A 15,000-nucleotide genomic window follows, 5' to 3' on the forward strand; every position below is an offset into this window, starting at 1 on the left:
ACCATTATATCCTCCTTATCAACGCCCTCCTTTTACCCTTCTCCTTTGCTGTTTCATTATCTTATCTTATTAAGATGAACTTTTCCTCCTCATACATCTTTATTCCCATTTTCTATTCTTAATTGATCACCTCTGATTTATTTTCTTTGTTTTCTTAGGCCTTCTTATTGTCTTTATTCACAATGTCCTATAGCTTAATTCTCTCTTCCTTGAACTTTTTATATTTCCTTCCAATTTGTTGAATTCATTTTTATTTTATTTTATCATATCACTTAATTGGCGTTCGTTTTCTGCACCCTGGCCTGTTAATTGCTCATTAAGTGCAATCACATTTTGTTTTGTCCTTATCATGTCATCCGCTTCGGCCATCAGTAATTCATTAATTCATTTGGGTATGTGTGTGTGTACATGAGTATAAGTGTGTTTACGTATGCATCTGTACGTCTGTGTGTGTGGATATATGTATGTATGTATGTATGTATATATGTATGTATGTATGTATGTATGTATGTATGTGTGTGTAAGTGTATGTATGTATGTGTGCGTCTGTGAACGTGTATGTATGTATGTATGTATGTATGTATGTATGTATGTATGTATGTATGTATGTATGTGTATAAGTGTATGTGCGTATACTTTTGCGTGCGTGCAAATATATGTATGTATGTATGTATGTATGTATGTATGTATGTATGTATGTATGTATGTATGTATGTATGTATGTATGTCTGTATGTGTGTGTATGTGCGTGTGCTTGTGTATGCGTTCACATGTATGTATATACAGTATGTTTGAATGATGTAGCGATGTGAAATATAAGAAGTTTCCTTGTATATGATGATAAAGAGGGAGACAGAACGACGTTATATTTGACGAATAGAAAACGGAAGGCGAAAGAAATAGATTTTGATAAAATATCGGGCACAGATATTTATTACGAGTGAAAGCGGATCTACGGTCTTAGGGACAGATTGAAAAAAGGCTGGTGTTTTGTCAGAGGGATGTATGTTACATGACATATGACAAAGAAATAATGGAGGGGAGATCTAGACTATAAACTTGTACCTAAACCCTCTGTGAATGGATGGCGTTTGACGTATTTTATCTTGGCTAAAGTTATACTTTATGATTCAACTGAGGGAAGAAACAGTTCTAATGGGTCTTAGACTATATATGTATTCGCCCTAGTGAGTTTGAATGGGGTCTGTAGATCATGGTCTCACTAAAAGTGAGAGATTTTTATTGAACTATAGGGAGGACTTCGGTCTTGCAGAGGAGGAATGGGAAGAATGAGAGGAAAAACAGTGAGAGGAGAGGAATAAGTAGAGAAAAAAAAAGCCAAAATGAAAGAAGAAGAAAATTAAGAATGGACAACATGAAGAAAGTGATAAAGAAGGATTATAAGAGAAAGGAAGAGAAGAAGGAGAAAGGAAAGGAGGAAAAGAAAGAGTAATGTAAGAAGAAACAGACAAGGGAGTAAATTAAAAATAACAAGAAAGGGGAGAAGAAAAAGTGAAATAGAAGAAAAGATGAGAAGAAAAAATTAAACAGAAGAAAAGAAGAAAAGAAAAATGAAGAAAAGAAAAGAAAAAAGGGTAAAAAAGATAAAAAGAAAGAAAAAAGAGAAAGAAAAAGAAAATAAGAAAAATATAAAAAGAAGAAAAAGTTAAAAGAGAAGAAAAGAAGCAGTAAAAAAAAAAAAAGAAGAAAAAAAAAAATCTGGTGGAAGAAACACTTTGGCTATGAAAAAAAAGGTGTGGGGGGTGAGTATCTAGAAAGACTAGTTAGTTCAGCCGAAATAGTAGGAGACGGCGATGTCCTGTTATCGAGGGTGAAGAACACTGGTCAAGGGAAAATGTAGTGAGACGAGAAGGAAAAGAACGAAGTTGGGAAGGAAAAGGAAGAACGAAGGGATAATAAACCTTATGTGAAGAGAGGGGAGGTAGAGACACAGAGAGCCCCCCACCCACAAAAAAGAAAAAAAGAAAAAAGAAAAAAGAAAAAGGCGGGGATGAAGGGAGAAGGAGCCCTTGAACATAAAGGGGAATGGAAGAAGTTAAAAACAAAAGAAAGGAAAAATAAGGATTATTATGGATGAGAAATGGAAGCCTCATTCAAAAGAAAACGAAAGACAAAGGGACAATATATATGTATACATGCATAAATACATATTCATATACATATACATATACATATACATATACATATGCATATACCGTAGTAACGTACCAACTACGCTTGGTACGTTACTACGGCACTTGTCATGTGATTGCCTGGTTCAAGTCCTTGGCAGTACCGCATTTCAATTTCTGCTTGTCGGCCTCCATTGGTTCTCCCGATGTTGATATGTGACATTCTCTGAGTCAGATGCTTTGATTTAGGAAATGTCTAGTCAGTAAGATTACTAAAGACTAGCGCCTTTATATACGTTGGGAAATATGTGTCATGGCGTGTGACGTATCGGTATTGTTAGTAATGGTATATTGATACATTGCCTCCCGACCTCTTGAGGTAAGTCCTCGTATCTTGGGTTAAGGTCGAAAAAGTGGGGTTTAGCATAAGAATACAAGGAAAGTATATGATGATGTGTCATGTCGCTAGAGGGAGACACTGACTTGTAGAAATTCATTACTTGAATAAGTGAAAGGGGTAGGGGTTATGTATACTATCATATATTGGAATGCATTCATTAAGACATGAAAAAAATCTTTCACTTTTTACGTATTCTTCCTCTTTTCAATGAGTCTATCACTAGCTCGAGATTTCTTTTTCAATGAGATATTTAATTTTCGTTTTCATTGATTCACTGAGAATTGGGTACACTTTCACTAGAGGCGTAGTTTATTGAATGTAAGACATTCTAAAAATATCAGTATTTGTTAGTTTGTATATATATTTTAAGTTATATTGGTGTTACATAAATAATATAAAATTACATAATTCATTCACATGTTTCAACGGGAAGTTTGGTAAATGCTTTTTACGAATGGACATACATACATACATACATACATATATATATATATATATATATATATATATATACATATGTATATATATGTATATGTATATATGTATATATATGTGTATATGTATATACATATGTATATATATGTACATATATGTATATACATATATATACGAGTATATATGTACATATAAGTTTATATGTATACATATACTGTATATGTATATATATATATATACATATATATATATACATATATATACATATATATACATATATATACGTATATATACATACATATACATACATATACATACATATACATACATATACATACATATACATATATATACATATATATACATATATATATATACATATATATACATATATATATATATATATATATGTATATATATATTTCAGTGTGTCTTTGATATATTTTCTCTATTTTGCATAATGGTCAGGTAGGAATATAATGTATATTTGTATTGCTTAGTTGGTGGAATACATTTTTGTTTATTTATTTACTTTGTTTCACTATGTTATGAATTAAATGTTACTTATATCTGTCTCGTGGATGTTTTATCAAGGTTTTGTGGATAAATATTGGCTTTAATTTTTATTGGAAATTGTTATTTTTGTAAATTATGCTGTTGTTCGTATCCTCACTCTTGTACATTAATTATAGAAATTTGTTTTTTGTTATCTCTGTGAGAACCATTTAACATCTATTCTAATGTTACATGAAATTCATTGGATTGTTTGTTATCATATATTTGTATTGATTAATTGGTGGAATATAAGTTTATCTATTTTTTGTTTAACTATATCATAGATTAAATGTTGCTTATATTTGTTTCGCGGATGTTATGTGGAGGCTTTGTGAATAAATTGTCTTTAATTTTTTTTTTTTTTGTAAATCATGATGTTCGTATCATCACACTTGTGCATTGGTTATGGAAATCTGTGGGTTTTGCTTTTTGTTGTTCAATGGAGTTGACTTTTGAGTTTAAAAACAATGTATGTTTGAGATGGAGGTTTTTGTTTGTAAGTATTACTTTTCGTGTATGGGTTTTGATTATTGTTTATGGTATGAAATAATGACTGGTTATCTTTTGTGTGGGAAGTTTTGTTGTTTTATCTTGAGGATGTATTATTCTTGAATTTTGTGTGAGATTTTTTCGGATCTTGGTTGCGTTTGTCAGAGTAATATCGTTTCAGAGTTGAGTTGGTAAGGTGAGAATATTATAAATGTTGAGTTTAGACTAATGTATTGGAGATGGTTATCTTATGTTTGCAATTAATGGAGTTAGTATATTTTTTTTAGTTAATGTGATTGTGTATTATTCCTGGGTCGTCACGATCTGAAGGAAGCGGAGAAGATTTTTATAGATGGAATAGGTTTGGTAAGTAAGGGATCGCTAATATCATGTAACCTATTGAAACGCACAACATCTTGCGTTTCTTGGGTGGAATAGTCATCATAAATGTGTGGTTTTTGATTTATGTGTTGGTTTTGTTCATTGTAGGATTTGTCGTTGTGTTTTCCTTCCTTTATTTGATTTGATTATTTTTTGGATTTGGGTGACTGTCTGTGAGTCTTCTTTTGGGGCGGGAGGGGTTGGTATATGCTGAGCTGTGCATTTTGTTGGGTGTGATCGTCCAAGGTAGTTTCAAGTTAATTTGATATTGAGTTGTTATATATGGATTGATAAGAATTATTGGAGTATATGATGACAGGGTTAATATTGTAATTTGTATTTGAGAGGTGTCTTATCTTTGATATTTTACAAATTTATTTTGAAAAATCTTGCACTGGGAAATATTTGATATGTAACTATTCATCTCTATATTTCTTAGATTTCATGTGTTTACATGGTGTTATATAGAACTATCGCTATTACTTATAGTATATGTTTGTTTATTTGTTGGTTTCTATTAGCTGTTGGTTGATCTATGTAGATTGAGTATTTTGTTTTGCATTATTTACTTTACGTCTTAAGAATGTCGGTTTTGTTGAATGCTTTAGCTATGTTGATTTGAAGAGTTTGTAGTGACATTATGTGATCACTATGTCTTAGTATGTGGATGTATAGTTTAATAATTGTTTTTTCTATATGTGTATACACTTGTTTGTAATTTTCTATTCAATTGAGTGTATATACATATTGTTTATTTTCAGTGTGGAATCACGGTATTTCATATACGTTACGTAGTTATATGTTGATGAGATGTATAGTCCAGATCGCTGTCGAATGGAGACTGACGTTGCTTTCAAAGAATTAGTGGTGTTCAAATTTACTGAATTTGTAGTTGAAAGCTTGATGTATCTCGGGTGGAGGTGATGCACGGCTTGGAGGGTGTAGGTGGATGGTTGAGGTGGGTGGAGAAGCAAGGCCGGTCTCCAGCTGGGTCGTGGGGTGGAGGGAGTGGGTGGATAGTCTAGATGGGTAGTCACTCACAGCGGCTACGCTTGACCGACGCGAATAGCGATGCCGGTTTTCTGATGGCCACGCTCAACTGATGCAATGTTGCTGGTCCTCGCTGTTGGTCACGGCAGTGGAAGGGGGTGGAGGGTAGGCTCTCGGCCGGCTCCGTATGAGTTGATCTAAAGCGATTAAAAGAAATTGGTGGATGTACGTTATTTGGTACTCATGATGGCTGGTGAGGTTAATTGTGGATGGGGTATGTGGAGATGCCTCAGTACTGCTTAGACATGTCTCATCGGCCTGGGGGTCCTATGAGGAGGTGAGGAGGAGAACGGGGGTGGAAAGGGAGCTGGGAGATAGGGTGGATGAAAGTATTGGAATGGTTTGGACACATGGGAAGAATGAGTGAAGAAAGACTAGTTAAAGAGGTGTGGAAGGCAAATGTGGAAGGGGTGAACATGAGGGGGCGACCTAGGATGAGATGGATGGATGGGGTAAAAGGGGCTTTGGGGAAGAGGGGAATGTCTGTTGAGGAAGGACGGAGAGGACAGAAGACAGGAGTGAATGGAGAATGGTTGTGTATGGATGATGTTGTGATCCATGAGGTGGAATGGGTGGGGGTGGGGGGAGAGGGAGTATGTGTGAGAAAAATTTGACGCAACCCGAAGGGATTTCTCCCCTTCTTTTCTGCATGAGGGGACGGAGAGGGGGGCGGTCGCCGATTTAATGAAGCGGCCTTGCTGTGGATGTGCTGTGTCTTGCGACACTGCTTCTGACCCAGGGTAGTGGACAAGATACAGGGATGACCTGTCATCTAGGAGGTGTCAAGACAAGAGGGAGGGAAGGGGGTGGAGTGGGGTGGAGTGTGATAGGGATGGAATGGGTGGGAGTGTTTTTTTTTTGCCTTTGTTCTTTGGCTACCTCCCTTGTAAGAAAGAAAAAAAAAGCCTTTGGTATATATATATATGTATATATATATGTATATATATATGTATATATATATATATGTATGTATGTATTAATTATCTGTTAATTTATCATTATTTACTATTTACCTGTTTGTTTATTATTCATCTATCTACGCATTTATTTTATTTATTATTATATATATTATTACAATTTATTTATTTATCTATTATCATTATTATATCTTTTCGCATCCGACGTAGTTATGTACCAAAAGGTCTCCTGTTCGCATGCTTCGTCTTTGTAATCCTTTGTAAATTACAGAGGAAATGAGTTGCTGGAGGAGGAAGGAGTTGTACGACTTAGAGAAGAAAAAAGGCGGTGAAAGACATCCAAACAGGAAAAGAAATGGAATGAACTTCATAGCTGAGGAGGTATAGGAGTGACAAGGAGTAAGTGTTGAAATTGAGGGTCTGAAGAGGATTGAGGCGTGAGGAAAAGGACGTTATAAGGAATGGGGGAGTGATGATGAAGGTAATATTTGGAAGAAGGAGACACGAGAAAGAAGTTAGGATGGAGAAACAGGAGGAAGGTTTGAAGAAGAGGGAGGGAAGTGGGAAGGAAGAGGGAAGTGGGAAGGAAGAAATAGGAAAGGGAAGGTGTGGGAAAGAAAGAAGATGGACTGAGAGAAATAGGGTCATTAAGAAAAGGGAAGTATGAGGGAGAGAGTATGTGAAGAAGGGGAGTTTATGAAGAGGAAGGAGGTATGAGGAAGACGTAAGGCTGAGAGAAGAGAAAGTATGTGGAATAAGGATATTTGTCAAAAAGGAATGCACGAGGAAGAGATGTATGCGGAAAAGAGAAGTATAAGGAAGAGGGGAGTATGAAGAAGATGGATGTATGAGGAAGAACGAAGTATGAATAAATGGAAGACGCGAAAAAAAGAGAAATAGAATGAAAATAGAAGTATGGTAGGGGTGAGAGTATGAACAAGAGCTAGTAATGAACAAAGGTAAGCTATGAAGATAAGGAGAGATTTTCGAAAAGACGATTGCATTTCACTAAAAAATAAAAATGGGGAAAATGATGATGATAAGGAAAAACAGATTACCATGATGCCTGGTAAAGATATATTACAACATTCCAAAAGAAGTTTGCTCTCCCCCTGAATCTGCTACGTACGGAAAATGTATGAAAAGATACACAGCTCCCCCCTTAAAAAAAAGCTTCTCTTCATGAAATATGCTGCGTAAAGGACTGGTTTGAAAAGGTACACAGCCCCCATTCCCCCTCAAAAAAGGACACGTAGAAATATTTTCAAAAAGTCACAGGTACACACTTACACCCTTGAGAACACTTCCCCTGTCCTATCATTCTGCCCTCCACAAATGGCGCAGAGTGGCAACCTCAATGAGGATGAGAGGAAGAGTAAGTACGTTGCCCCATCTCGAGCAGACCGACGTCAGTAGACCGCGAGGGCCCTTGGACGAAGTTGGGGTGGAGGGGAACCTCGAGACACACAGAGACCGACCGCAAGGGCTCAGGTGAGCACACTCGGTAGAGGGGCGGGAGCCATACGTTGGGGAGGACGGCAATACAGGGTGGCATCGTAGTGAGGTAGAAAGACCCTAGTCAGACTCTTCTGCAAGAAGGAAAAAGGTTGTCGTTAATGCAGATTTGGATATGTATGCATCAAAACTGCGGGAGTCTTTTCATACAGAGATGTTTGGATAATTTGGTGGATATATAAAAAAATATATACGAAAAATGAATGGATACAGTCACGCACTCAAACACCCACCCACCCACATACACACACACATGCACACATGCACACACGCACACACGCACGCACGCACACACACACACACACACACACACACACACACACACACACACACACACACACACACACACACACACACACACACACACACACACACCCTCCTCCCTTTAACTTGTGGGGTTCCCCAGGGTACCAAAATGGGTCCCCTATGCTTCCTCATCCTTATCAACGACGCCCTCATGGACACTCCTCACAGATGGAAGTACGTGGATGACAGCACCATAGGCATCCCCATCAACACCAGGCGGCCTGATTACGCACCACTACAAAACACCCTGAACAAGCTCATGATGTGGACGGAAAACAACAACGTCACAATCAACACCAACAAGACCGTAGTGATGCACTTTTGTACCTCCACCCAAGCAGTACCTCCTCCACTACTTTCATTGGGCCCCCACCCCCTCCAATTGGTGCAATCCACCAAGATCTTGGGCATCACACTCGATGCTCAATTAAATTGGAACCAACATATCACCAATATAGTCAGGACAGCGTCTTACAAACTGTATATGCTGAGTAGGTTAAAATCACTAGGAACACCTACATCTGAGCTACAGGAGGTCTACAAAACTTTCATACTCCCCACCCTCATGTACGCCTCACCAGCCTGGTGCAGCTCACTCACCCTCACACAGAGACAAAAGCTGGAGAGGGTACAAAAGAGAGCGTGCAGGATCATCCTGGGCGTGGAGTACAGCAGCTACGACCATGCTCTTACCACCCTTACTCTATCTAGGGTGTCCCAGCGGCACGGGGAGGCACTAAGGAAATTTGGGGAAAGCCTGCTTTCCCACCCTAGACACCGTCACCTCCTCCCTCCTGATGCTCCACCAACTCGCCACGCCACTAGACACATAAATAGACTCATACCAATCAAAGCGCCAAGGACAGACCGCTACAAAAACAGTGCTATCCCATCTATTGTGCACATAATTAACTCATTGTAAAATTGCTCCATGTATATATTCCAAGTTTTATATCTTTAATCAACTTTTCCAATGTATTATTGTCAGTGTACCACTGTAATAGAAATAAACCTTTTATTATTATTATTATTATTATTATTACACACGCACAAGCACGAGCACGCACACGCACACGCACACGCACACGCACACGCACACGCACACGCGCACACGCGCACACGCGCACACACACACACACACACACACACACACACACACACACACACACACACACACACACACACACACACACACACACAAACAAACGCGTGCGCGACTCGATAACTCGGTGGTAGAGCACCCGGACGCCATTACGGCGGTCCGTTTTCGATTCCCGTATGTATGTATGTATGTATGTATGTATGTATGTATGTATGTATGTATGTATGTATGTATGTATGTATGTATGTATGTGTGCATGCATGTATGTATGCATGCATGTATGCATGTACCTTGTATGTATGTATGTATGTATGTATGTATGTATGTATGTATGCATGTATGTATGTATGTATGTATGTAACAGTAATCACATAAAACACGTGAATAAAGATATACTGCTTGAAACCACGAGGAAATCAAAGATTTCCTCGTGGTTTCAAGCAAAGTATGTATGTTTATATGTATGTATGTATGTATGCATGTACGTATGTATTTATGTATATGTATGTATGTATGTATGTAGGTAGGTAGGTAGATATGTAGGTATGTAGATATGTAGGTTCAAAGATATGAACCCTAGTTTGAACATCCAAATGTCCGACATGTAAGCGCTACTGAGCATGAGGAAGAACTCTGTTACCGGAAAAGCCGACACGAGCAAAAGGAGAGGTCACCCGATCGGACGGACCAATCATCACCAAGAACGAGTACACAACACAGCTAGTCCAGCCCTTAAATACTATCCATCTCGTATTTTCAGTTCAGTAGCACCTCTAACATAGACAGCCACCATACTAAGCCACTGAAGAAGAGTCAAGAGACTCGAAATTGCGATTTGGCAACACAGATTACCTCCTGCCGAGAAATCATCTCAGATCTCAATAAGACTATCTTAAGACACAAAGAGAATGTCTTAAAGAAAATACAAAAAGCAATATATATATATATATATATATATGCAAAAGAAATCATTTGAACACGTGATTCTAGTATGCAGAAAAACCACTAGGAAAATAACAGAAATGAGACCGAGCGCTTTCGTCTATTCAGTCATTTTCAAGGTACAAGTACAGAAAAAGAGACAAGTATGTATAATTAGAGGGTAGGCTAGATCTCTCCCCGTGCCCTATGTGCTCAGAGTCCCGAGAGTTTGGTTTACAATTTTCTTAATAATAAATTCATCCAATCTGTACAGTCCATGACTTAGATTTAAATTATTAACAAATGTATCCTTGATCAGACTAGATTCTATGATATTTCTATTCAAATAAGAATTACTCCTAATAATTACTTTAGCTTCATCCCAATTAATACAATGGTTGAAATCCCTAAGATGGACAAATAGCGCGTTGGACGTTTGGACACTTCTAACGCTATACTTGTGTTGCTTTAATCTAACATTTAATTCCTTTCCAATCTGACCAACATACCATTTGTTGCAATCTTTACATGGAATTTCATATACATAACCTTCCTTATTTTCAGGGGCATTTTTAATTAAAAGACTTGACTGTGTTGGAGTTCCTAAAAATGACTTGGATGTTGAAATTCTTAAGAATATAAAGGTAATTTAATGAAGTTATCATGATAAGGAAGAACGAGAAGATTCTTAGTCCGGACTGACTGGCCGGATTGGAACGCGGGAGCAGAAGACCTGTAAGCTACACGTTGATTAGTTAAACAATAGTGGTCGGCCACTGGGCCGGCGTCAGCCAAGGTACGAATATCTCTCTGGTCGAGGTAGGCTCGTACCTCTGGGTGTAAATTAGCGCGGATGTCTTCGAGCAGAATCAGTCAACGAGTCTACCATGATGTACATGCGCCGATTCGCTCTCGATCCACCCTTGACAAAGAACCTGTTTTCGTCGAAAATATTCGATATAGGTTTCGTTGTTAGATTTCCTAAGGTTTCGAAACTGCTGGCGATAGGCCTCTGGGACGATTTCGTAACTCGTAAGGACAGTGGACTTAACCAGATTATAGTCTTTCACCTGCTCTTCCGAAAGAGCGGTGAAGACGTCCAACGCCTTACCGGTGAACGACCGATAGACAAGCTGAGTCCACTTATCAAATGACCAACCATTGAGCCTTGCCAATTTCTCGAAAAGAGAGAAGAACTAGTCCGGTTCTTCCTCATTGAACTTAGGAACACTACATCAATTTTGGTCTACTCTAAGCATGGAAGAGTTATTAGCTTGGGCTTGCCCTTGTTTGAGGGTTTCTAGTTGTATCTCAGCTCTCCCGAGTTCAACTTGTAGGGCTAAATTACTGGACATATTAATTTCCTTAGAATTTTCTGGTGATGGTGTTAGGAATTCGTTTTTAACGAGGTGGTTGACGACTACCTCCCTCAGGGCGTCCTTTCGTAAGTTTGAACAACCCTCTAATTGGAAGTGTTGAGCGGTTGCTACCAAATCTTTTTTGTTAAGTTCCTCCAGTGCTTCGATTGAAGGAGCATCTAAAAACTGTTCTACACTTAACATATTGAACTCATGGTTTTGAGCACGCGCACAAACATATAATTACAATTGCTGAGCTAACAAGCTCATAAATCAATGACACATGAGAAATGCAGGACTCGCAGTAATGGTTATAAACTTGACAAATTTAGATTTAAAAAGGAAATAGGCAAGAATTGGTTTACTAATTGGGTGGTCCACGAATGGAATAAACTTAGTAACCATGTAGTGAGCGCTGAAACTATCAGTTGTTTTAAGAAACGATTAGACAACTTAATGGATGGGGATGACAGGTGGTGATGGATACGAAGCTGCCTAGTGTAGGCCTTATGGTCTCTTGCAGTCTCCTTCATTCTTATGTTCATATAAGGGATTAACCACAATATGAGAAACTCAAGGATAAGAGTTAACTTGCCAATCGCACAAGCAATAAAACAGGAGCAATGTAATGACTGAACACTAAACACAGCAACTTGCCTCAGCGATGAAATACGTGGCGAGTTAACACTTTGGCACACAATGGTTATATCGCGGACGGGCCCTCACTTGTGTTCCCATCTATCTCTTATACTCGAGGAGTGAAACCTACCTCAACTTAATAGATAAGGGACGAAAAAAGGGAAGACACGACAATAATTGTCGCCACAACTCTTCAAATAGATTGGTCGACAATTCCTGTGTCATTGAAGATACCTAGTAATTTTGTGATGTTTCACTATCATGAAGATTTCTCTTAATTCAATTATATAGATGTGGAAAGAATGACTAAGGATGTCTTCATGATTTTAGTAAAAAGGATATATTAAATATGTTATACTTAACATTAACTATATTAACAAGACACATAACAGATAAAGACTTATAACTGAACAAATAAGATATTTCACATTCAATTGGAATTATCAGTAACACTTGGATTCCTCCTCAGTTTTTACCTGTCTTACAATTATACAATACCGTATACCGTATACCCCCAAGGGTGGGCGTGTCTTTATACGACGAGTGCGAAAAAGTAAGAGAGTGACGGTAGGGGAGAGACTGGACAAGCAGGAGACACTAGCTTGCTCAAGCTCGACAGTTACCAAGTAACGCTTATTTGATGAAATATACATTAGCTTTATTATACAATTTAGCATGGTAACGTTGATAGAAAATTAGTGTGAATACAGAGAAAATTAACCTAAAGTAACCAAAAAGAAAGAGAACATAAATTTAATCCAACAGCCTATAGGCGCATGCGCAGAAGAAACTGTCCAGTTTTAGGAATGACCTATCCGACCGTCCACGATGTGGGAGGTGGGATTATAACATAGCTGTCGAGATATATCACGGGCACGTAACAATATATATATATATATATATATATATATATATATATATATATATATATATATATATATTTATATATATATATATATGTGTGTGAGTAATTCGCTAGTGGACAGGTGGTGGTGGTGGTGGTTTGGTGGTGGTGGTGGTAGTGGTGGTAGTGGTGGTGGTGGTGGGGTCGGTGTTGGTAGTGGTGGTGATGGTGATGGTGGTGGTGATGGTGATGGTGATGGTGATGGTGTTGGTGGTGATGGTGATGGTGGTGAGGTCGGTGTTGGTAGTGGTGGTGATGGTGGTGTTGTTGGTGGTGGTGGTGATGGTGTTGGTGGTGGTGGTGGTGATGGTGGTGGTGATGGTGATGGTGATGGTGATGATGATGGTGATGGTGATGGTGATGGTGGCGAGGTCGGTGTTGGTAGTGGTGGTGGCGGTGGTGGTGGTGGCGGTGGTGGTGGTGGTGGTGGGAGTGATGGTAGAGGTGGGGGGATGGGTGCTGGCATTGATAGTGGTGGTGGTGATGGTGGTGGTGACGACGATGAGTAATGTCGACGACGAAGAAGATTAACGTGTTTACAAAAATGGTTGTGCCAATAATTATGCTAATTATGATAATGATCGTTAGGAGGACGTTGATGGTGATGCCCTATTATGCTTATGGGATAAGTATGACATGTAAAAAGAGATTAAAATACAGAAGAAGAGGTTGGCAAAAATATAAAGTAAAAGAAGAGGCGTAGGAGAAAGTAAAGGGAAAGGAAAATAGAGAAAGGTGTGGATATTAGAAAAAGAAGAAGAAAGCGAAGAGGAAAATAACAAAAATAGAAGAAAAAATAAAGAAGGCAAGGTGGTCTATAAGGAAAATAAAGAAGAGGAAGAGGCGAAGAAGAAAAGTAGGTAATAATAAGGGTAATAGCCACTATTTTGAGTTTCACTGACTGGATATCCGCAGCCCCATATCGGATGACAATGGCCCAAGGGCCCTCCTATAGATCTCTCTGGGAAAAAACGTTGGTATCAATGTGGGAATGTTTCTATGTATTTGTTATGATTGTTGCCTCAAGTTTTAGTGATCCGTAGCACAGCAATAGGTCTAGGAAGAAAATTTGGACTGTTATCTCTAAGTGACTTGGTAGAGACTTGTATTTCTCTTGAGAAAGACATAAGGCGAAGCAGTAACGTGCACAGCCATTGCAAGGGACAGGTGCTTTGGGCAGGAAATTGGGCACTTCACTCTTTTGTATTATTTGTATTTGGTAACCATCCGGTAGGGTACAACACCATTTTCCACATTATAATTTCTGAATGTTAAGAAAATGGAAAAAGCCTGTGAGAAATAATTTTTCATTCATTTTTATATATTTTTGTGAAGGGCACTTTTGGGGCACGGGGCAAAGGGGCAGGTGCTCGGGAATCCCCAGCAACCCCCCCCCCCCCCCCTTCTGCACGGGCCTGAGTCGAAGCCGGTCGAGACGCGTGTTGTCCTCCTGATCTTCCGGAGTCTCGTGATTCTCTCCCTTCGCTCTCCCATAACTCTTGCTCTCGTTGTATTAATGTGGGACAGTTTCTGTGTCACCAGCTTGTAGTAATAGGAGGAGGCGGAGCAGTGGCATGTTGCCAGCTGTCCTTATGTCAAAAAGTAGAAGAAATATAGATAAAGTTGATAGAAAGATGTTTTGGGCCTAGTTCTGTGACCAAGTACCATCCCCTTGGGCCTCCACCTCCAGATGGAGGCATTTGTGTTGGCAAGATTTGACAATGGGCGGCAAAGCGACGTCTCTTTTACGTCTATCTTGCAGGATCACTACATGCCTTTGTTTCCTTATGCCTAATTTACCTGGCTATAGTTGTAGGAGAAATGGTGCAGTCGCCAGTTGTCAGGTTGCAGGTTTCGTCTTACAAAAATCTAAAGAAAATTACTTAAGATAGATAT

At 38.7% G+C, this 15,000-nt stretch overlaps 1 long non-coding RNA gene across 1 annotated transcript; it reads right to left on the minus strand.

Moving 5' to 3' along the window:
• Positions 1 to 4,143: 4,143 nt before the first annotated feature.
• On the minus strand, positions 4,144 to 12,722 carry LOC143040156 (uncharacterized). Its single transcript, XR_012967686.1, has 3 exons — positions 12,677 to 12,722; positions 7,650 to 7,948; positions 4,144 to 5,579 (listed from the first exon to the last, which is right to left on the minus strand). It is a non-coding gene; the product is annotated as an uncharacterized LOC143040156 (long non-coding RNA).
• Between the last annotated feature and the right edge of the window lie 2,278 nt (positions 12,723 to 15,000).

The sequence above is a fragment of the Oratosquilla oratoria genome, chromosome 28, assembly GCF_046742065.1.
Source record: "Oratosquilla oratoria isolate Oo_2021 chromosome 28, ASM4674206v1, whole genome shotgun sequence".
NCBI classification, from domain to species: Eukaryota; Metazoa; Arthropoda; class Malacostraca; order Stomatopoda; family Squillidae; genus Oratosquilla; species Oratosquilla oratoria.